The sequence below is a fragment of the Equus caballus genome, chromosome 10 (assembly GCF_041296265.1).
Source record: "Equus caballus isolate H_3958 breed thoroughbred chromosome 10, TB-T2T, whole genome shotgun sequence".
Taxonomy (NCBI): domain Eukaryota; kingdom Metazoa; phylum Chordata; class Mammalia; order Perissodactyla; family Equidae; genus Equus; species Equus caballus.
Genome location: NC_091693.1, coordinates 53,920,621 through 53,944,263, shown reverse-complemented (window position 1 = coordinate 53,944,263; position 23,643 = coordinate 53,920,621).

Sequence of the window (23,643 nt, the reverse complement as noted above, 5' to 3'; positions counted from 1 at the left end):
AAGGAGCTCCTATGAGACTTTCAGTGGATTTCTCTGCAAAAACCTTACAAGCTAGGGGAGAACGGAGTGACATATTCAATCCTCAAGAAGGCTCCCATACCTGAAAAAAGAAAAATGGGAAAAAGGGGTCACAAACCACAGAGTAGGGAGACAGATAAATAGAACCAGAATAGGATAGCAAATAATCAACTATAGCATTAGGATAAAGGTTAGGAAACTACCAAAACAAAGACGATCTTATCACTCTAACTACAAACTCATAACACAAGTTGGAACAAGAAGTGAAAATAATAATTTAGGAGGGGAAGAGCAAAGGGACTAAATTAGTCTAGGCCAAGTAAGTAAGAGACCACCAGAGAATAGACTATATTGTACACGAGATTCTAAATACAAACTTCAGGGTAGCCACTAAACTAAAAAACAGAACAAAGACAGAAAACATAAATAAGCAAAAATCTAAGAAACCCAGCATAAGAAATTGCAGTATCAAATGGGTAGGATAAAGCACACAGGAAGAGAAAAGCAGGAAAGCCAGATAATGAGCAACAGATTGACAGCTTTAAGTCCACATGCATCAATAATCACTCTCAATGTAAACGGATTGAACTCTCCAATAAAAAGACACAGAGTGGCAAAATGTATTAAAGAACAAGATCCAACAATTTGTTGCCTCCAGGAAACACACCTCAGCCCCAAGGACAAACACAGGCTCAGAGTGAATGGGTGGAGGACAATACTTCAAGAAAATAGCAAGGAAAAAAAAAGCAGGTGTTGCAATTCTTATATCAGACAAAGTGGATTTCAAAATAAGACAGGTAAAGAGGGACACAGAAGGACAATATATAATGATCAAAGGGACACTTCATCAAGAAGAAATAACGCTTATAAATATCTATGCACCCAACATAGAAGCACCGAGGTTCATAAAGCAACTATTAACAGACCTAAAGGAAGATGTTAAACACAACACAATAATAGTAGGGGACCTCAACACCCCACTCACATCAATGGACAGATCATCCAGACAGAAAATCAACAAAGAAATAGTGGAGCTAAATGAAAAACTAAAACAATTGGACTTAATAGACATATAGATCACTTCATCCTAAAAAAGCAGAATACACATTCTTCTCAAGTGCACATGGAACATTCTCAAGGATAGATCATATGTTGGGAAACAAGGCAAGCCTCTACAAATTTTAAAAAATTGAAATAATAACAAACATCTTCTCTGATCATAGTGCTATAAGGCTAGAAATGAATTACAAGAAAAAAGCTGAGAAAGACACAAAGATGTGGAGACTAAACAATACACTACTGAACAAGCAATAGATCATTGAAGAAATTAAAGAAGAAATCAAAAAATACCTGGAAACTAATGGAAATGATAACATACCATACCAACTCACATGGGATACAGCAAAAGCTGTATTAAGAGGAAAATTTATCACAATACAGGCACATCTTAACAAACAAGAAAAATCCCAAATAAGCAATCTTAAACTACACCTAACTGAACTAGAGAAAGAAGAACAAATAAAGCCCAAAGTCAGCAGAAGGAGAGAAATAATAAAAATCAGAGCAGAAATAAATACTACTGAAATGAAAAAGCCGGTAGAAAGGATCAATGAAACAAAGAGCTGGTTCTTTGAGAAGATAAATAAAATTGACAAGCCCCTAGCCAGACTTACAAAGAAAAAAAGGGAGAAAGCTCAAATAAACAAAATCAGAAATGAAAGAGGAGAAATAATAACACCAGACTCCGCAGAAATACAAGGGATTATAAGAGAATACTACGAAAAATTTTATGCTAACAGAATGGATAACCTAGAGGAAATGGATAAATTCTTGGACTCCTACAATCTCCCAAAGCTCACTCAAGAAGAAGCAGACAATTTGAACAGACCAATCACAAGGAAAGAGGTTGAAACAGCAATCAAAAACATCCCAAAGAATAAAACCCCAGGACCAGATGGCTTCCCTGGGGAATTCTACCAAACTTTCAGAGAGGATTTAATACCGATCCTTTTCAAGCTATTCCAAAAAATCAGGGAAGATGGAACACTTCCTAACACATTCTATGAGGCCAACAACACGCTGATACCAAAGCCTGACAAGGACACCACAAAAAAAGAGAACTACAGGCCAATATCACTGATGAACATAGATGCAAAAATTCTAAACAAAATTTTGGCCACCAGAATTCAGCAATTCATCAAAAGAATCACATATCATGATCAAGTGAGATTCATACCAGGGACACAGGGATGGTCCAACATCCGCAAATCAATCAATGTGATACACCACATCAACAAACTGAGGAATAAAAACCACATGATCATCTCAATAGATGCAGAGAAAGCATTTGACAAGATCCAACAGCCATTTATGATAAAAATTCTGAACAAAATGGGCATAGAAGGGAACTACCTCAACATAATGAAAGCCATATATGACAAACCCACAGCCAACATCATACTCAATGGGCAAAAACTGAGTGCCATCCCCCTGAAAACAGGAATGAGACAAGGATGCCCTCTATCACTACTCTTATTCAACATAGTACTGGAGGTCCTGGCCAGAGCAATCAGGCAAGAAAAAGGAATAAAAGGAATCCAAATAAGGAGGGAAGAAGTGAAACTCTCGCTGTTTGCAGACGACATGATCTTATATGTGGAAAACCCCAAAGAATCCATTGGAAAACTGTTAGAAGTAATCAACAACTACAGCAAAGTTTCAGGGTATAAAATCAATTTGCATACATCAGTAGCATTTCTATATTCTAATAATGAACCAACAGAAAAAGAACTCAAGAACACAATACCATTCACAATTGCAACAAAAAGAATAAAATACCTCGGGGTAAATTTAACTAAGGAAGTGAAGGACCTATATAATGAAAATTACAAGGCCTTTCTGAGAGAATTGGATGACGACATAGGAGATGGAAAGACATTCCATGTACATGGATTGGAAGAATAAACATAATTAAAATGTCCGTTCTACCTAAAGCAATCTACAGATTCAACGTTATCCCAATCAGAATCCCAATGACATTCTTTACAGAATTAGAACAAAGAATCCTAAAATTTATATGGGGCAACAAAAGACCCCGAATTGCTAAAGCAATCCTGAGAAAAAAGAACAAAACGGGAGGCATCACAATCCCTGATTTCAAAACTTACTACAAAGCTACAGTAATCAAAACAGCATGGTACTGGTACAAAAACAGGTGCACAGATCAATGGAACAGAATTGAAAGCCCAGAAATAAAGCCACACGTCTATGGACAGCTTATCTTCAACAAAGGAGCTGAGTGCATACAATGGAGAAAATAAAGTCTTTTCAACAAATGGTGCTGGGAAAACTGGAAAGCCATATGTAAAAGAATGAAAATTGACCATTCTTTTTCACCATTCACCAAAATAAACTCAAAATGGATCAAAGACCTAAAGGTGAGACCTGAAACCATAAGGCTTCTAGAAGAAAATGTAGGCAGTACACTCTTTGACATCAGTATTAAAAGGACCTTTTTGGACACCATGTCTTCTCAGAGAAGGGAAACAATAGAAAGAATAAACAAATGGGACTTCATCAGACTAAAGAGCTTCTTCAAGGCAAATGAAAACAGGATTGAAACAAAAAAAACAACCCACTAACTGGGAAAAAATATTGGCAAGTCATATATCTGACAAAGGCTTAATATCCATAATATATAAAGAACTCTCACAACTCAACAACAAAAAAATCAAACAACCTGATCAAAAAATGGGCTGGAGACATGAACAGACATTTCTCCAAAGAAGATATACGGATGGCCAATAGGCACACGAAAAGATCTTCATCATCGCTGATCATCAGTGAAATGCAAATCAAAACTACACTAAGATATCACCTTACACCCATTAGAATGACAAAAATATCTAAAACTAATAGTAACAAATGTTGGAGAGGTTGTGGAGAGAATGGAACCCTCATACACTGCTGGTGGGAATGCAAACTAGTGCAGCCACTATGGAAAACAGTATGGAGATCCCTCAAACAATTAAAAATAGAACTACCACACGACCCAGCCATCCCACTACTGGGTATCTATCCAAAGAGCTTGAAGTCAGCAATTCCAAAAGTCCTATGCACCCCAATGTTCATTGAAGCATTGTTTACAATAGCCAAGACATGGAAGCAACCTAAGTGCCCATCAACAGATGAATGGATAAAGAAGTTGTGGTATATATATACAATGGAATACTACTCAGCTGCAAAACAGAACAAAATCATCCCATTTGCAACAACATGGATGGACCTTGAGGGAATTATGTTAAGTGAAATAAGCCAGTTAGAGAAAGATAATCTCTGTATGACTCCACTCATATGAGGAATTCAAAAATGTGGACAAAGAAAACAGATTGGTGGCTACCAGGGGAAAGGTGGGGTGGGGGGTGGGCACAAAGGGTGAAATGGTGCACCTACAACACGAATGACAAACATTAATGTACAACTGAAATCACACAAGATTGTAGCCTATCATTAACTCAATAAAGAAAATAAAAAAGGTGTAAAAATATAACTTGTATCAAAAGGACATTAATATGGTCTTTTCTTTGAAACTAAACACTACTCATGGTCGTACCTAGAAGCTATGGGCAGGTCTGGAGTGGAGCATTTTTAGAAACTTTAGGAAATTAAGAATTAAACTCAGAATATATTCCCATTACATTTTCATGAAGATCTTGAGGTTTCTTAAATTTAGTATGTTCATGAATATATTAAATTTGCACTTATATACTTTATTAAAATGCCTAATACACACATACATAGACAAACACCCCTGCTAGAATCCAATTAAAGTAGCAGGAGCAGGATTTTCCCTCTGAAATGCAGTTACTGTGCCTGAACTCCAACTATACCCAACACATTACTTATCACAGCATAAATACTTGCTAATGATCACAATTGTAAAGATAGTTACAGTCTGCACTCTAAGACAGGATTACAACTCTTTTGGTGACAGCAACTCAAACTACAGGAGTGACATTATGGAATGAGGACCCAGATAATTCAACTGTGCTCACTTCCTCGAGAGGTTTATTAGTATCTGTGGAGTATATAGGCATAGACGGCTTCTTTTCTAAATGATTAACTAGTGAAGTTTATTTATATAATGTGTCTAGAACACATAAAAGTGAGATGATCGATGATTTGGTTTTATTAACATCTATCTAGATATGTAAAATGAAATGAGATACTTTAAGAACAAGCTTAACATTTTAGTTGTATCTAGTATATTGATGTAACTAGACCAAGAACACTGGGGTGAAAATGCATAATATCTACAATTAAAGAGAGCAATCTTAAAATATACCAAAGGAAAAAAAGCAGCGTACTCATTAAAAAAAAATTAAAATCACAGATTTGTGAGGTTTTCTTGTTACTTACAAAAATCAATGGCAGAAGAGACCAGAATAAATTTAAAGTGATCAAAAATATCATCTTTTAAAGGGAGAAGTAACTATGTGAGACAAGATGTAGAAATAAAATAAGAAAGACTTCTTTCTTCCCATTTCAAACAATTAGAAATTCTGATTAAAATTTAACTACAAAATGATTTAATACATAGAACTATAAAAGAAATAATAGTAAATTTCAAGGGCCTAGAACTAAAGAAAATGTTGGAAGACATTCTCTGTGGGTTTCTGACATTAAGTCATCTCTTATGAGGGAGACACTGTGATTTTGGTCCTGTCTTTTGATGGACTTCTTTATGGCAAACAGCTTTGGAAAACAGGATGGTGTTTCCCTCTGTAGCAAAGGACAGATTTGGTTACTGCCTTGGAAAACAAAGATAGTGACTTTTGAGAAAAAGTCAGGCATGCCGGTTGCTCAATATAAAGGATTCAGGATCCCTAAGCTCATGGGTCCTCTCCTACAATATACCCACTGAGTGTTCAAGTTTCATTTGGGCCTCTGCATTTTCTTGTTGGATTTCAGGCTTGGTAAACCAGCACAAGAAAATATTGATACTCTGGTTAGTGCTATTGTTGTGAACAATAAACTATCCTTCACTTCTGATCCAGGAGTCTCATCTCTTCTGTCAGCATCCGTGGAACTGTGGCAGGCTGACTTGATTAGCTTGAAAGGACGGTAAAATCTCTAATCTTCCACAGTTTTTGACAGAGGGAAGTAATGATCTGGGCAGTCATTTTGTAAATTAGTGCTCTGGAAGCCCAGAGAAGTATTGTGTTCAGATAAATCCATTAGAAGCCAGAGATTGGAATTGTAATGGCTTCACAAAGTCCTGTGCACCAATGAATTCACACAGCTATATAAACAAAGAAAAACTATCATCTCTTTTCTGGCTTAGGAAAGCTTGACTCTATATGGGGCTGTGCACGGGGGAAAATGCTTCCACTAAGCAATAGAAACTCCACATGTACATCATGCATGGATGTATGGACAGACTGTCCACAGTCCACACGGTGTTGGAATCCAGGAGAGCAGATAATATCATAAAAACAAGTAAAACCCTTGAGGTAGAAACAAGGTCAAAATCACTCTCTAGAGATATCTCCTCATTTTAGGAATATATAGGCATCTCATAAAATACACTCTTCCAATGAGAGTAAGTTCAACAACAAAAATGTAAAACTGCATAAAGAAGCAATCACCATGAGGGAAGAATAGAAGATTAACTAAAAGAAAGTATTACAACCCCAAGACTAAGAGAGAAAAAAGTAATCTGAAAGACAATAGAAAATAAACGTGCTTAATTGGTTAAAAATATAAAAGAAAAATGAAAAGCAAAGTGAAAGAACAGGAACACAATAAAACAATATACACACACCTGCACAATAGAAAAGGAGCTATATTGAAATTCCAAACATAAAACAAATCACTGATATATAAGAAGAAGCAGATTAATTAAAATATTAGATACAGCAGATAAGAAAGTTGGTAAGTGGGGCCAGCCCATGGCCGAGTGGTTAAGTTTGCGCACTCTGCTGCAGTGGCCCAGGGTTTCGCTGGTTCGGATCCTGGGCACGGACATGGCACCACTTGTCAGGCCAAGTTGAGGTGGCGTCCCACATGCCAGAACTAGAAGGGCCTGCGACTAAGATATACAACTATGTACTGAGGGATTTGGGGAGATAAAGCAGAAAAAAAAAAAGGAAAGTTGGTAAGCAATGAAATCTGAAGAAATTATACAGAATGCAATATATAGAAAAAATCTAAGGGAGTTCAAAACCAGGGTAAAATGAAAAGGCCCAATATATATCTAATAGTTCATTGATTTATTTAATAATTTGCCCATTTATTGTGTCTGTGCATGTTTATTTTATTTATAGTTCTTAAAAAACTTAGAGTTTGAAGAAATATTATTTCCTTAAAGATGCAAAAATGTGAGGAGTAGAGACAATGCTGCAGTTTAGAGATTTTTGAGACATTTGTACTTTAAAGATAAACTAAAACCTTCTAAGTTAGACATCTTGAAAAAAACACTATGGTCAATTATATTTTGTGTTTGAGTTCTATTTTTTAATTAATTAATTAATTTTCTTTTTGAGGAAGATTAGCCCTGAGGTAACATCCGTGCCCATCTCCCTCTACTTTATATGTGGGACGCCTACCACAGCGTGGCTTGCCATGCAGTGCTATGTCCGCACCCGGGATCCGAACCAGTGAACCCCGGGCTGCCGAACAGGAATGTGCAAACTTAACCACTGCACCACCGGGCCGGCCCTGTGTTTCAGTTCTAAACCATCAAATAAAGAAGGTGATTTTGCTTATGTTGTCATTTTGAGTGGCAATCATGGACTTTGCGCTGAATGGGCTAAGGAAGGCATGTGACTAGAAGCAGTCTAACAAAATCAGACACATGGCTCGAGCTGAGAGAAAATGGCTAAGCATCAAATCTAATGGGCAAAGCTGAGATAGAAATGGGAAACCATATAGTGTGTTCATGATGGAGAGCATTGAAAGGAGGACATGGAGTCGTGGGAAAAGCAGGGTCAAGATGTAGGTTTATGACTGACTGTGAACTGCAATGACATTCTACGGAAGTGTTTCTACATGGTACCTTGTCACTTACTTCCTAGTAGATTGATGAATATTGACATCAGGTAGACTATATCTTTTTCAAAGAATGCATAGCACATTACCATTACATACATACACACACACACACACACATCTCAAACACGGTCTTAAAAAATAAATTAATATACAAAATATACAAAGAACTCATACATCTCAATGACAAGAAAATATGACAACCCAATTAAAAAATGGGCAAAAGATCTGAACAGACATTTCTCCAAAGAAGATATACTGATGGCCAACAGCACATGAAAAGATGTTCAACATCACTATCAGGGAAACGCAAATCAAAACTACAATGGGATATCACCTCACACCCATCAGAATGTCTATAATTAACAAGACAGGAAACAATAAGTGTTGGAGGGGATGTGGAGAGAAGGGGGAACCCTCATACACTGCTGGTAGGAGTGCAAACTGGTGCAGCCACTATGGAAAACAGTATGGAGATTCCTCAAAAGATTAAGAATAGATCTACCATATGATCCACTTATTCCACTACTGAGTATTTTTCCAAAGAACATGAAAACATGAATGCATAAAGATACATGCATCCCTATGTTCATTGCAGCATTATTCACAATAGCTAAGACTTGGAAGCAACCTAGGTGCCCATCAAGGGACGAATGGATAAAGAAGATGTGGTATATATACACAATGTAATATTACTCAGCCATAAGAAATGATGAAATCCGGCCGTTTGTGACAACATGGATGGACCTTGAGGGTATTATGCTGAGTGAAATAAGTCAGAGGGAGAAAGTCAAATGCCATATGATCTCACTGATAAGTAGAAGATAAAAACAACTACAAATAAACACATAGAAACAGAGACTGGATTGGTGGTTACCAGAGGGGAAAGAGGGAGGGAGGGGGGTGAAAATGTTGATTAGGCACATGTGTGTGGTGAAGGATTGTAATTAGTCTTTGGGTGATGAGCATGATGTAATCTACACAGAAATGGAAATATATAACGATCTACACCTGAAAATTTATATGATGTTATAAACCAATGTTACCATATAAGAAATAAATAAATAAATTTGCCAGTGAATATCGACTGCATGTTGTCTGATAGACAATACTGAACAAAATGTTTACGCAATTTAAAACATAGCTTCTCTTAACCAAAGAAATAATAGAGTGAATTACAAGTATTAGATGGGGAGTAATGCAAGATTTAGTAAAAAGAGCAATTTACGTATATATTTTTTGTATTTTATATCTATATGGCAGAGAATGATAAACATGTGAACAATAAAGTGATTTCAGTATAGAGGAATATATATTTATGTATATAACTGTCTGAATTTACTCTCATTAATTTATACTGTTTGAGACTTTGAGACCATTCTATCATTCTGATCACATTGAGTAACAAAGGGAAGCAATAGAACAAAAACATGTTTTACTTGCTTTTTAGAAAGCTTGATCGATAGGCCTATAGATTTTCTTGATTTTGATCCATTAAGGGAAGACAACATATATTAAATATGGTTTCCAATTTCCAGAAACTAGCTGCCATGTATGTGCATTTGGTTTCAAGGCTGATGTGTTCCTACTGAATTAGTCATATTCTAAGCAGCCTACCCTGTGTATCTTCCTTTCCATGCTATAACAGTTGTAATTCAAGATAACATCTACTTCCAGCAGAATGTTAGAGATGATTGGGCCTTAAGGAACATATATTTTAATCCTAGCAGTTTACATATGAAAGAACTGAGTATCTGAGAGTTTGAATTATTTTCCCAAGGTCATCTATCTAGTTAGAAGCTGAATTGCTTGGTTACCTTAAAAAAAATCACCAAAGTTGAAACAGAGTTCTTTATGCACAGCCTCAAGGAAATGCAATATTTATACCAGTAAGGAGAAAATTAGAATATTCTTCCTCTGCTAAACTCTTTAAAATTTTCATCTCCTTTTGCTTTTTTGCAAATCCTTAAAATATTTTGTAATTTGGTTTACAAATTGACACTGAATAAAAAGGAGTGTTTAAGATGGTCTCTGTCAATTCCTTGTGGAAATTACCATCATTATTCTACACTAGTGCTAAAAAAAAAAAGGGAGATTCCCTCAAGACAAATGGGCCCTGGAGGCTTTTCTCCTATTTCTTCTGGACAGGAAGGATCAGATTTAAGCATTCTTATTTGAATCAACTATTATCTTTGTGTGTGTTCATTTTAAAATAACTTTCATACTTCCTCTTATTTATTATAGACCCTAATATAAGCTAAATATGCCACACAATGCCCTTGTGGCATAAGTACATGGGTCAGATTTTGAACTAGAAACATCTCATGACATTAAATTTGATTTTGTTCTCAGATATTCTTTTATTTTCTTCTATTTTAATGAAAAGTCACCTAGGTTCATAAACTGATCATGAAGTCCCTGAAGGTAAATATAATGTCAAATATCCAGACACAATGTGAAAAAAAATTAGAATGGATTTATGTGTATGATTGCAGAGCTCGTTTGATAAAAAGACTGGCTGGTTCTCAAATGATGCCCAAAGGTAGCCCGTCAGCACGAAATATAGAAAGATTGCTTTCTTCGGTTCATAAAGGTAGATTGCTAAAGTCCTTAAAGGAGTGGGCTATGGCATGACTCAAAGGTAAGTGGTATAGCTAACTCATCATTTAAATGGAGATGTTGCTGTTTACCTTAAATAATTTTTGCAGGATTAAATGGCAGTGTATGTAAAGTGTATAACCACGTGTCTGGCACCTTGTAACCAACTATTCCATGTTTCTTTCCTCTCTTTACATGCTCACGTTCCTCTGCCAACCTCTACTTATTGAAATATGGCTACTTTTATTTACCATCTCTGCAGAAATTCTTAGACCTCCTGGTGGGGTAAATCACATCTTCCTCTAATTACTCTTTACACAGGGCTTGCCCCTCTTTTGTAGTATTTCCCTTTCCCTCTGTATTAAATTCCCTTATGTCTGTGTCCCTTTGGAAAGGAATTGCCCCTGGAGTGCTGTATCTTATCCAGATCTTAGCCGTGTATACTAAAATGTACTCATAATGTCAGTAAACATGCATTTGTTAGCCGAGTTAAATAATTAAATACTGAAAAAAATTAACATCACTAAAAAGAGTATTATGCCATGTCTGCATAATATTTTATATCTGGTCAGCTAGAGGTTTGCTTATTTCCTTAATACATAGCTAGAATATATGTCTTTGTGTTGTCAAAACATTATCATACCTGATGAAGTTTGTTCATAATTTGTGCACGTTTACATTGAATTTAGCCTTCAAATTTGCCTCTATATCATCAAAATTGCTGAATTTGTCTACTTTGTATAAAATTTTGTGTCTCTAGTAATGTTTTCAAAGCATTAAATTTAATTTAATAGCATAACCAATATGTTGCTAATGAATTAAAATTCAGTTATAAGCTAATTCTGGGCATAATTTCCAGTATAACTTATATATAAAGCTTCTCAGAGGCTAGTTTAATTTCTAAAAGGCTAAGGAGAAAATTATCCTTTAGGTCATGTGTAATAATAGCTAGGACAATGTGTTTTGATACTTACAAAAAAAAGCATACATATGCTTTATATTAAAAAGTCAATTTTCCCAGTTTCACTTGTTATATCTTAACTTTTCTTGTTACATCTCAAGTGACAGGGAAAAAGAGGTTGATTTTACTTTAATCTTAGGTCATTGACATTCAAAAATGTAATTAACATCAAAACCTGAAATGGAGAGAATAGAAGCTTTAGAGTTAAATTCTTAATGCCAAAATATTTGGCTTACAATATAGGACAATATGAGGAAGCATTAAACCTGGTCTCAATATCTGTTTACTTTAATGTATAATTTAGTATTTGTTTGCTCAGATGGAAGATATCTTCCTCCAATTATAGCAGATTTTGCACTTCCCTAAATGTTACATGTCATCTGTTACTACTTGAGTATACCAGCACATAGTTTAATAAAGCCTGGGGTGTTTAAAAGGAAAGTAAATAATGATTGCTATTTGTGATAAGTTTATTATAGAATTTCAACCTTATCTCCTCAGTAGGTTGAAAGTAGGTGTTTTAAAATTAAATACTCCACATGAAAAGGTCATCCTAGGTTGTGAATCTGCCTTTTGCCTTTATCCTTCCAGTACAAAATTTATTTGTTTGCAGTCTGGAACAGATATTTAAATTACTCTTGTGGGACTAATTATATCTGAATCAGTGTAAGTATCTTTAAGAGCAATTAAGGAATCATTTTCATGGTATAAGTTCTATAAATATCTAAGATGAATTAGTTTGAGAAATTTTCATCGCAGCAAGAAAATAATTGTACAGTTTTCCTGCATACCTTTATTATTCATCCATATCAAAATGCCATCACCAAGTAGGTTGCCTTTCAAAAGACAACCAAATCGCTTAGTGCTTGTTACAAAATTAACCTTTATTTTCTCAACTTTTTGACCTTAAGAAGCTATGTTAGCTATTTACACCTTAGAAAAATCAAAACTACAGCACTGACTAGAATTATTTACAGACAGAAATAGTTTACAGCAATGGATAGACACTATGGGAAGTATTAACTATCATGGGTTATGCTCAGAGGCTACACAATTTTCTAATAGGAACTTTAAAAATACTCTAAAACAAAATTAGAGAGAGACAAAATTCGCTGACGTTACGTACTCAGTTGCTTCAATTTGTTCACCTTTATGCTTTATGCAACCTTCTAAAGTTGTCACTTCTCTTTTAAAAATTTTCATTTCTTTTATTGTTCTGCCCATCAAAGATGTCTCATTCTAATATTTTTCTCACTTCCAGATGATGCCTATTTAAATTCTTTGTAATTTTAACTAAGCATTTGCAAGATATTAAATATGCAAATACAAGAATATATATGCACATACAACACTTCTAATGTTAAATCCTTATACACATACGTATAAAATCTCCAATTTCATGTCATTTTCTACATAGGTGCATATATACAAAGAATGAATTATGTGAAAGAGAGACAGTTAGTAAAATAATATTATGTATATTTACAATTTGGAAAACATAACTAATATCACCAACTCATTTTTTTATAGGTTTTTGAGACTAAAAGTAAAGAGAAGAAAATTCCTCTTTTACAGTGTCATTCTTGTTTGACCAAATCAAAAGCCACACAAAATTTAGAACAAGAAAATGCTAATCTTGTTGATTAGTCTCTTTTTGGTTGTTAAAGGGAGATATATGCACATTTTTTGGTGAGGAAGACTGGCCCTGAGCTAACATCTCTTGCCAATCTTCTTGAAACCCAAATTTAATTTCAGAGCAAGTGTATATGTAAGTACTGTGTCTTCACAATCACTAATTGTAGGATGTCATTTTCTAATAATTCTGTATTGGACACCCAATACAACTTTGATTTGTTATACAAAAGCACAAGTAATTTTTGGCACTTGATTTCTTTCCAGTACATGTAATAAAAGCTGTAAATATATTGTTTATTATTTACATTTGCATAGCAAATCTATAAAGTATTGCATTAAACTCAACTATATTATCTTTGATATTTAGATTACCAGTAATTTGAAATTTATTTTTTGTGTTTTCCAATTCTTATGTAATGTGTCCATGACTTTTGTAATCAGAACAGAACTTTTTCTCTAAAGAGAAAAAAAATTTTAATTTAACAAGTTTTTTAAAAAACTGCCCTCTCCTTCAGTGTCTCCCTGGAAAGTCCCAACAGGCAGCACGGGAACTTCTTGCCCCTGCCTTCGTATTTCATCACTCCAGTGTATGTTCCATTTTAGCTCTTGGCTGGAGTATAGATTATGTATTTGGAATGATTTTGTGTTGATGCACACAACAACCCCCAACTTCTAATCTAGTCTGTCGCAAAAGAAAATCAGTATTTAAGGATATTCTGAACAAAATGAAGACAGCTACACTTGTCCAAACTATCTAGATCACCAAGAATGTATTGTGTTATTTTAATTCAAAGTACTATCACTTTATAATTATGAATGACATCATTGATTTCATCTGTTAGTGTGAGGCTCAAATTTCATATTATTTTCTATCAGCAAACAGAATAATAAGCCCAATTTTGCATTATCACAGCTCTGTGCAACTGTGATGAAGAGTTTCTAACGTCACATATATTTGTAGAATTCTATCTAAGTCATCTGCAACAGGAAGATTTGGGAGCACACTTGGCCACTGATCATGCAAATTTAAATGTAAATCTTGTCACAGACAACTCAAAACAAACTTCATAATTCTCTTCTCCAAAATAGAATAAATGCCTAGTGTGTGAATCACCTAATTTGACTAAAAATTATTTGAATGTTCTTTTAGCCATTTTGAGCGGTTTGTACCACACAAACAGTAAATTTTTTTCAATCCCTGTTATTTGTATTCTTATCCCTAGTGTTGAAGTGCGTTTATTCACAGTCTTTGGATTACACTTTCTGTTTTAAGTAAAACATCTGTGTGTTACCACCCGCCTACAACCACCCTTGCAAAAATGTGGATTCTGGCAAGCTAACAAGAACAAACTGACACACCAGATATTCATAGCTGCAGGTGGGCCGAGGTCTTCCATCTGTGGTGCACGCCACTTATGGTCATTTGACAAAGGTTATAGTATAAGTTGGAATAATATGTGCAAGGCAAAATTAAACTAAAAATTTAACTTTGTGATATTGGCATCTTTTCCTCCTTTTATTCTTTGATTGTATTGCTAAATAAAGATTAAAAAATTTTGATAATATGCTACAAAATTATTTTCCATGCAATTTCACCAAATAAATATTACTGCAATTTTAGCACCAAAATTATAAGGTTATTTCACTTATTGAAAACAATAGGGTATTCTTCAGAGGGGTTAAGATATTCTCCTCTGTTTTTTTGAAACTGGCCTATAGCTGTAACACAGTTGAAAGTGTTAGCTTCTACTAAGCGTTTCTGAAATTTTACTGTAGCGACTTTAATTATGTAAGACTGTCCCTCTACTGTGGCCCTGGACCGGGCACCTCAGGCTGCTTTGGGGATGGTTTCATTTTGATTGTGATAATCTAAAGTCTATCAATAAATTATAATGCCTTTTTAGTTATGCAAAGTTTTTATTTTAAAGAAAATTTCAATACATAATAGGAAATTAAGCACTTTTGTTATGTAAAAATGAGCATGTCTTTCTACTCCACATTATATAGATTAATTTCAAGTATTTATTTCTATCATTCATTTGCAAGAAATAAACCTTCAATCAAATGACATTTATTTCCCCATTTTTATGCATAAATGATTAAACTGTGTAAATTAAATAATATTGGATGCCTTATTTTTTCACATTTATAACAGAACAGTTTCTCTTCTTTCAATAAAAATTTTATAATACAGGGGCCAGCCGGGTGTCACAGTGGTTAAGTTCGCACATTCTGCTTCGGCAGCCTGGGGTTGCCCTGCTCGGATCCCTGGTGTGGACATGGCACCGCTTGTCAAGCCATGCTATGGCAGGTGTCCCACATATAAAGTAGAGGAAGATGGGCATGGATGTTAGCTCAGGGCCAGTCTTCCTCAGCAAAAAGAGGAGGATTGGTGGCAGATGTTAGCTCAGGGTTTTTATATTTAATGAGCCTTGCTTTATGAATCACTACATGGATTATTTCACACTTGAAAAAATATTTGTATGCTACCATTATTGTGTACAGCGTTTTTGATATGCAAATTCATTAAGTTGATTGATACTGTTGTTCAAGTATGTAAGAAGAAGGAAAGCTGAAATTTTAAACTATAGTAGCACATTTGTCTATTTCTCTTTTCAGATCTGTCAGTTTGGCTTCACAATTTGTGAAGCATTGCTATTAGGTATATACACATTTATTTATGATTATTTTGTCTTCATTATTTGACCCATTTATTTTGATATACTCTTTTTATCTCTGGTAATATTTTTTGTTCTAAAGTCTCCTTTAATCTGATAATATTATAGCCACTCCAGTTTTCTAATAATGCATGTATACTTATGATTCATATACGAATATATTTGTATGATATTTATCTTTCATCTTTTTACTTTGTATCTGTTTGTCCCTTTATAGTTAATGTATTTTTGTTGAAAATGCATACTGTTACTTCTTGCTTTTTTATCCACCCAGATAAATTCAGGGTGAATTGTTTTTTTCCTGATGTGTTTAGAAAATTTACATAAAATGTAATTATCAATATGACTGGCTTTAAATATATCATCTCGCTATTTTTTTTAACTTGTTCTATCTGTTCTTTATTCCACTGTGGTTGTTTTCTGTCTTCTTTTGGAATACTTGATTATTTTTAGGAGTCTATTTTATCCTTATTATTGGCTTATAAAATATACCTCCTTTAAATATATATTTATATTCTATGGTTACTGTAACATTTGCAATATTCAGTTTTAACTTATTATAGTATAGTATAAAATATCCTCAAACTTCAAGTGCAGGGTAGGAAACATAATAGTATGCTTCCATTTTTCTCTTTCCACATTTTGATATTGTTTGCATATATTTTACTTCTAAATAAATTATGAAAATGCACAATGCATTGACTTTTTAAAAAAGCAATTATTTTTTATAGAAATTTTAAGAGTTAGACAAAAGTTTTTCTGTTTATCAACATATTTATCATATCCAACACTATCCATTTCTTTGCCTAGATCAAGGTTTGTTCTACTCTTGTTTTCTTTCAATCTCAGTAATTGACTTTTCCATTTCTTAAATGCAGATTGGCTGGCTGAGAAGTGTATCAGTCAGCATTTTTCTGAAAAAGGCTTTTATTCTCCTTTCAGTTTTATAGGTGATTTTTGCTTGATGCAGAATTCCAATTTGACCGTTGTTTCTTTCAGCACTCGATGTTATTAATGTAGCCTTTGGCTTGATTGGTTTTGATTTTTCCCCCATGAGAAGTCAGTGTTCATTCCATTCTTTGTAAGGTGTTTGTTTTTTTCTGTGTTTTCAGTATTTTCTCCTTATGGAAGGGTTTCAGTAGTTTGATTTCCTGTGGTTTGTTATAGTTTTCTTCATGGTTATTCCACATGGCTCAGTTAGCCATTTGGATCTTAGGTTTGTAGTTTACACCGAAGTTTGAAAGTTTTCTAACATTCAAGCACTCCCCATTCTCCTTCTGTGAATACAATTATACATGTGTTAGACTGTTGTATACTGATGCACAGTTCACCCTCTAAACATTCTGTCACATGTAGATGCATTTCTCTCTACTTCAGTTTAAATGGTGTCTCTCACTGTCTTCAAATTAACATTTGTTGTAACTACAATCTAACTTGCTGTTAAGCTTTACAGTAATTTTTCATTTTAGATAACAGATTTTTAGTTTTTCTTTTTTCTTAATGTCTTCTATTTTTCTATTCATTATGTTTTTGTTTTCTATAATTCTTTCAACATATTTAAAAGCAGTTTTCTGAAGTCTTTCTTACTTTCAAGTCTGTTTATATTGAGTGGTTGTTCTCCATGGTACAGATATTTATTTATTCTCTTGCTCTTTACCTCTTTGTCTCACTCTTTCATTCTCTCTGTCTCTCTCTCTTTCTTCCTCTTTTCACATACCTCATACTTTTGATTAAAGGCTAGAAATTGTGATTGTTGCATTTTTGGCCATCCTTCACACGTTGCCTACTCACTGTGTTGATTTTGGAATAGACTCAAGGTTACCTCCATCTCCTTGCCCCTACAAATAACACTGAAATGAACACTTTTATATATAATCCCTTATGACTCACTGTGATGATTTATCTGGAAACTATCTCCAGGAATATTATTTCTGGGTTATAAACATTGCATCCTCAACTTGACTACAGAGTAGCAAATCACTCTATGGCATGACTTCCTCAAGGGGGGGTTCACTCTCCTCCAAGATTATAATTTTATCATCTAGTTATAAAATTCATACAATTCTTATAGGCATGTCATGATATCTTGTTGATGTCGTTTGCATTTCCATGATTGCTAAATCATTTGATTGCTATTTCTTTCCGAGCATCTTCACTTATTGGATGACCTCTTCTGTAAATATTCTTCTCATATTATTTGCCCATTTCTCTCTTTGCTTTATAGGTGTACATATGATCATTCTGCAGCTGCAAGGCCATATTTAAAAGAGGTATTTAAATACTTGCATACTGGCTGAAAGTACTTATTACTAAAGTCAAATTTTTGGCCAGCTTGGTTATGTCTTCAATTTGGGCAAGATGACTTGGGGAGACAAAGAACAGATCAGAATGCATTGGGTGACAACGACAATACAGAGAATACTTTTTAAAGAAGAAAAACACAGATGTAAGTAAGGGCAGAGATGGAACCATTCCTCTTGTCCAGAATTAGTCTGATGTCTCCCATAACACAACATTTAACTTAAATATAGATTGAATTCTATAATTAATAGGTAAAAGTGATTAGTCAAAGAAAATAGGGGAGAAAAATCGAGGGAGTATATAAATAGTCTGTAAAACACACACAAACAGAACAAGTCTGTAGGAAATTAATTTTAAAAAGTGGTTGATATATGAGGTTTGTACTTGTTTATATTGTAAAATTTTAAGTTCTAAGCTTCTTTATAACAAGCTCTATTTGTTTTATTTAACAGTCCCCAGATGCTGCAGTTTTCTCCATTCCTTATTCTTTAAATAAGAACATTCAAATCAGTCATGTTTAATATTTCTAAAGTACTGCTTATAAGAAATACTTTTTGCTAATATTCAGGAAAATAAGAAAGGAATAAAAAAATTGATCTAATTCTAGTTAATCTTTCTTATTACTGTTAAATTTGGGAATTTGACCCATACTTGACAGAATGGGAAAGTTATAAACAATTTTAATATATTCACAATTAAACATATTCTACTGACCATCAAACTTTCTTGAATCCACTTGCAGTCACAGTGGACTGACCACTTACTCCATCACCTCTCCTAAGCTCAGTATCTAAACCCCGAAAGCCTCTTACTATCCGTTTGCTTTGTTTGTTTTCTAAATAAACAGTCATCTTTATTGTCTAATAAGGGAACTCTTTCAAGAGACATCTCATTATATTTTTGCCTCCCTTCTTTACTGAAATCTATCCTTTTCAAACTGTTAGATTCTTATTCTAAATCGAAATATTCATTAAAAAATTTCCCATCTCAAACATGTTCAATATTCAAGAGTTTGCACCTACGTTATTTCAGTTGATGAGAAGAAAACAACCTTGCAAGGTGTTAGGTAGAAATTTTTACAGATGAAGCTAGTGAGCTTTGGAAAAGTAAATTCTATTTTCTCAACTTGTTTGTCCTGTATGTGCTGGAGAAAACTGCAAACCTGAACCTACATTCTATTATAAAGTACATAGTCTTAATAACGACACACACAATAACTGTCTTTCATTTTTGTTTTGATCCTTATCTTTTCTGACACCCTACAAGAAAACTCTAATTTAACTACAATGATCTTTTCATTGACTTATTATTGTGTGCCTCTTTGCCATTATGCTTTGGTTCATAACAATTTTGTTTCTCTCCTTTCTTCCTCTTCCAGTAGCAATTTCCTTCCTTCTCTTCCAGATGTGTAAAAATCCTTTCAGAAATTCCAGTTCTAAATCAATTCTATAAAAACGCTATTTAACTGCATAATTGATGTCTACACACTCATAAGTATAATTGTATTTTATTTATGTAATTGATTCACTATATCATTTTTCATTTTATATATTTAGAGGTTTTTTTTTAAGAGGAATGTATTTGCTCACCAGGACCCTTCCCACCACATTGGACCATGAGTTTTCAAGAACAAGAACTATCTGCAATTTCTTACCTTATGTAAGTTGGTAATAAATAAATACCATATAGATATCCTATTAATTGATATAAAAATAAATAACCTAGTTGCCAATGCCCAGTTTTGTCTGATATTAACAGATCATTCCAGCTATTTCTTTAAAGGCAAATTTTTGATTATTTAATCTGCCAGTAATCTATATTACAGTCTCTTTGGAAGAAACCAAGTCACTAGGAATGGATTGATACAAACTTATTCAGCTGATATTAGATGAATAATCCTAGATTAGCTCATCTGCCTATAATTTGTACTAGTTTGCATTTTTCAGCATTCAGCAAAGCATTTTACATTTACAATTGAAGTTTTTCTCTTGTATATGAAAAGTTAAAGCTTTGATAATCAAGCAATACTAAGCAGAAAAGATATACAATCCAAACATACTTTTTATTTCTGCTTTTGGTCAGAAGGAAAGAAATAGTATTGGAATTACACTTTCATAATAGAAAACTGAGAAAAATATATGAAACAACTGGTTTCAGATATTGGACAACAGGCAGTGCTGAAGAGACAGATGTCAGAGTTTGGGACACTCAGCAGCTGGAATGTGTGAAGCAGATTATTGGAGAGAAGGAAGCTACACAAAGCAAGAACTCCAGAAATCTAAGTAGGGGTAATCTTGAGTCTTTCAGTAAATACTTACAGGTACATTCATAGGATAAGAATCTATAAGACCTGGCAAAGAACAAATTCAGGGGAAAGAACAATAACTAGGCAATTTAAGATGAAATGTTCCCCAAATTGAAACAGGGCTAGAAAATGTTCAAGCTTCAACCAGCCAGATCAGAGAGAATTAATTGAACAGCTATGATAGTCATTAAAGACCTCAGAAAGGTCATACCTTGTAGAAAGGCTTAACTAATCCTAAGGTAAAGACTATGCTAACTTACCCCAGCAAAATTGAAAGTGTCAGACTGATCCCCAAGTAGCTTAACTGCCTTCTGAAACAAAACTCATCCCACTTTAAAGATGCTACTCTTAGAAGCATTAGATTAAAAATCACCTAAACTCACACATGGAAGTTAAAAATCATAGTGTTCAGTGAATCAAACACAAGCAACATCATAAGTTTAATAATATAATACAATAGTAATTTTTTAAAGGAACATGTTGAAACAAGCAACAAAAAAAGGATGGTATACAAAGATTGCCTGTAGCAGAGTGAAGAGGGGTAGGAAGGAAAGTGGAGTATGTGAGTGAAAGAGAATGGGTGAAATAAGAGAAAGTCTTTCTGTGGAGCAAGGATGATACTGTGACACTTACAAAAGAATATTATTAACCCAACCCTCTTCAAATGAGGTTGAGAACAAAGGGCTTGATAATACCATATTTGCAAGAGTGTTTATTAGCTAAGGTCCACAAAACCAAAGCAAAACATGCTATGAACAGTGTTTATTTGGGTTAATGTAACATCAGTGTGTGTGACTTCCATTGCACATTGACTTGTTTTTAATTTACTTGAATAATCTGACCAGTTGCTTCAGTTTTTCATGGCTGCCTTGCAGCTCCCTGGCTGACACATTATTCAGGTGACACTATTTTGTTATCAGTTAAGTGGCCACAGGTAAAACTTAACAGTCTAGAGAGAGAAGAAGCAAGCAGAGAAGGTGAACAAAAGAAAAGCAAAAATAGAGGAAGAAAAAATGAGAGATGGAGGCAACTGAGAGAAGCAGCAGCAGAAAACTAAACAACAAGCCGGACATTGTAAATCCTTCTCTTTTAGGGGTCTTCTCTTCCATTGCTCCCTCTCTCTTTCCTTTTTGTAAATTGAGTTTGTTTTACTAGTCATATTCTCCCGGAATGTAAAATCTTACTTAGTTTGCATTAAAGGAAATTATATAGAGGAGCTTTCAGTCAGCTGGACGGTGAAGAAAAGGAAGTATGGAGCTAAAGGGCTGTTTTAGCTGCATGTCTCTAACCCTCAAGTCAGGGTCTTATCTTCCATCAGTCCACGTTTCCATAAGTAGCGACACAGTTGCTGATGTTAGGAAGTCCAAAGAATCAACATGCACTATCTTGGAAAAATTAAAGCTGGTGACTATAAGTAAATAGGGGTATAGTAAATAAGATACATGGACAGAGAAGATCAGTAAAAGATACAGTAGAGGAAGAGAAACAAACACTGTTAATTGGTCTGGTGCAAAAGTGAACAAATGCTATTACGTTTGGAGGAACGAAAGAAGAGACGTTTCAAAGACAATACAAAGACGTGTGCTTCTGATACTGGCTGTCTTTAGCATTTTGTCCCTTCTTTTTTGATTATAATATGTTTAATTTGTTTATCTTTACTGAGAAACAAAAATGCAGTAACACATTATACACAAAAGCAAACCCTGTGGAAGGGAAGGAGATTGATCGGCCTCAGGGAAGGTGGTGAAGTCCAGTGATTGACAGACAGTAAAAGAACAAAACAAAAAGCCTCACAATCTTTTCTGTTTTTGTCATATATATGAGAATTTTTGCTATATCTATATAACGTATGATATATCTAATATATAATATATACAATATCACCACTCATTTTTTCAATAGAGCCTGCAGATTCTTTGCCTTTCTCACTCTGCTCTGAATAAATGGCCCCTCCCACAGCTGCCTTCCTTGTAAATTCTGCACCAACCACCACTGATAATTGCTTGTGTTAAGCATAATGTTTTCACAGCTGCAAGCAGGATTTTTAAATAGCAAAGGTGCACTGAAGCCATCCTCAGCAATCAATAAATACAATAGTAACAACATTTGCGCTTGTGACTTTTTTATTCTGAGCATACCAAAGCACTTTACAAATAAACATGTGTTATTAACCTAATTTTTTACAGATGGGGGGAAAACCCACTAGATTTAGGTTAAGGCCGCGTAAGTGACAAGTCAGATGCATGACCTTGAACAGAACCCAGAACTCCAACAGGGCCTCTGCTCTGCTTTGTGAAATCCAGCACATATTAGCATTTGAACTTTAAATGAACACCACTTAATGAACTTTGCACATCATCATATTTGTAGTAACATTTGCCATGAAAACCAGTGTGTCAGTTCTGATTTCCATTAACTTTTTTTCTATAAAAGAGCAAACATTATGTTTTAGAAAGATTTTTACAGAGAAAGCCAAGCCTCAAATCAAACCACTCAGACACTGAGGAATGTGTCTTCTCAGGAGTCCTGTCAATGAACTCCCTGGAGCAAAGGAGGAACTGTTGGTAGGCATAAGGGAGGAGATTCCCAGGCCCTGGATGGCTTTCAGAGGATGGAAGGCAGGAAGAGACTAATGGAAGGCCCAGGATGTTTGTTCAAGAGATGTGTTCCTAGCCAACTACCAAAACTCATGAGGCTTTTTTGTTTGTCAACATAGAGAGATTAGATATTTGTAATATTATATCTCAAGTTCACATTTAATGCCCAAAGGCCAACTTGTCCACTGGTAATAAAGTGTGCCTTACTTTCCACTAGCCTACGAACTCTGTAGAAACATGACTTTTGTGCTACATAACTATATTTATAGTCCTTTATTGTTTAAAAGACTGTGAAAGCAAATTTTAATTCAGTATCTCAATCTTCACGAACACATATGCCCTCTGGTTTGGATTTTGATCCCACCACAGAAGATTGTTATCTGTTGGGACATTTTCCCACCACTCTTCTCCAAGTCAATATGGCAATCTTAAATGAAAATATAGAAAATATAATTAAATGTGTTGATATATTTAAACTTCAAAACCATAAGTTTATCTACT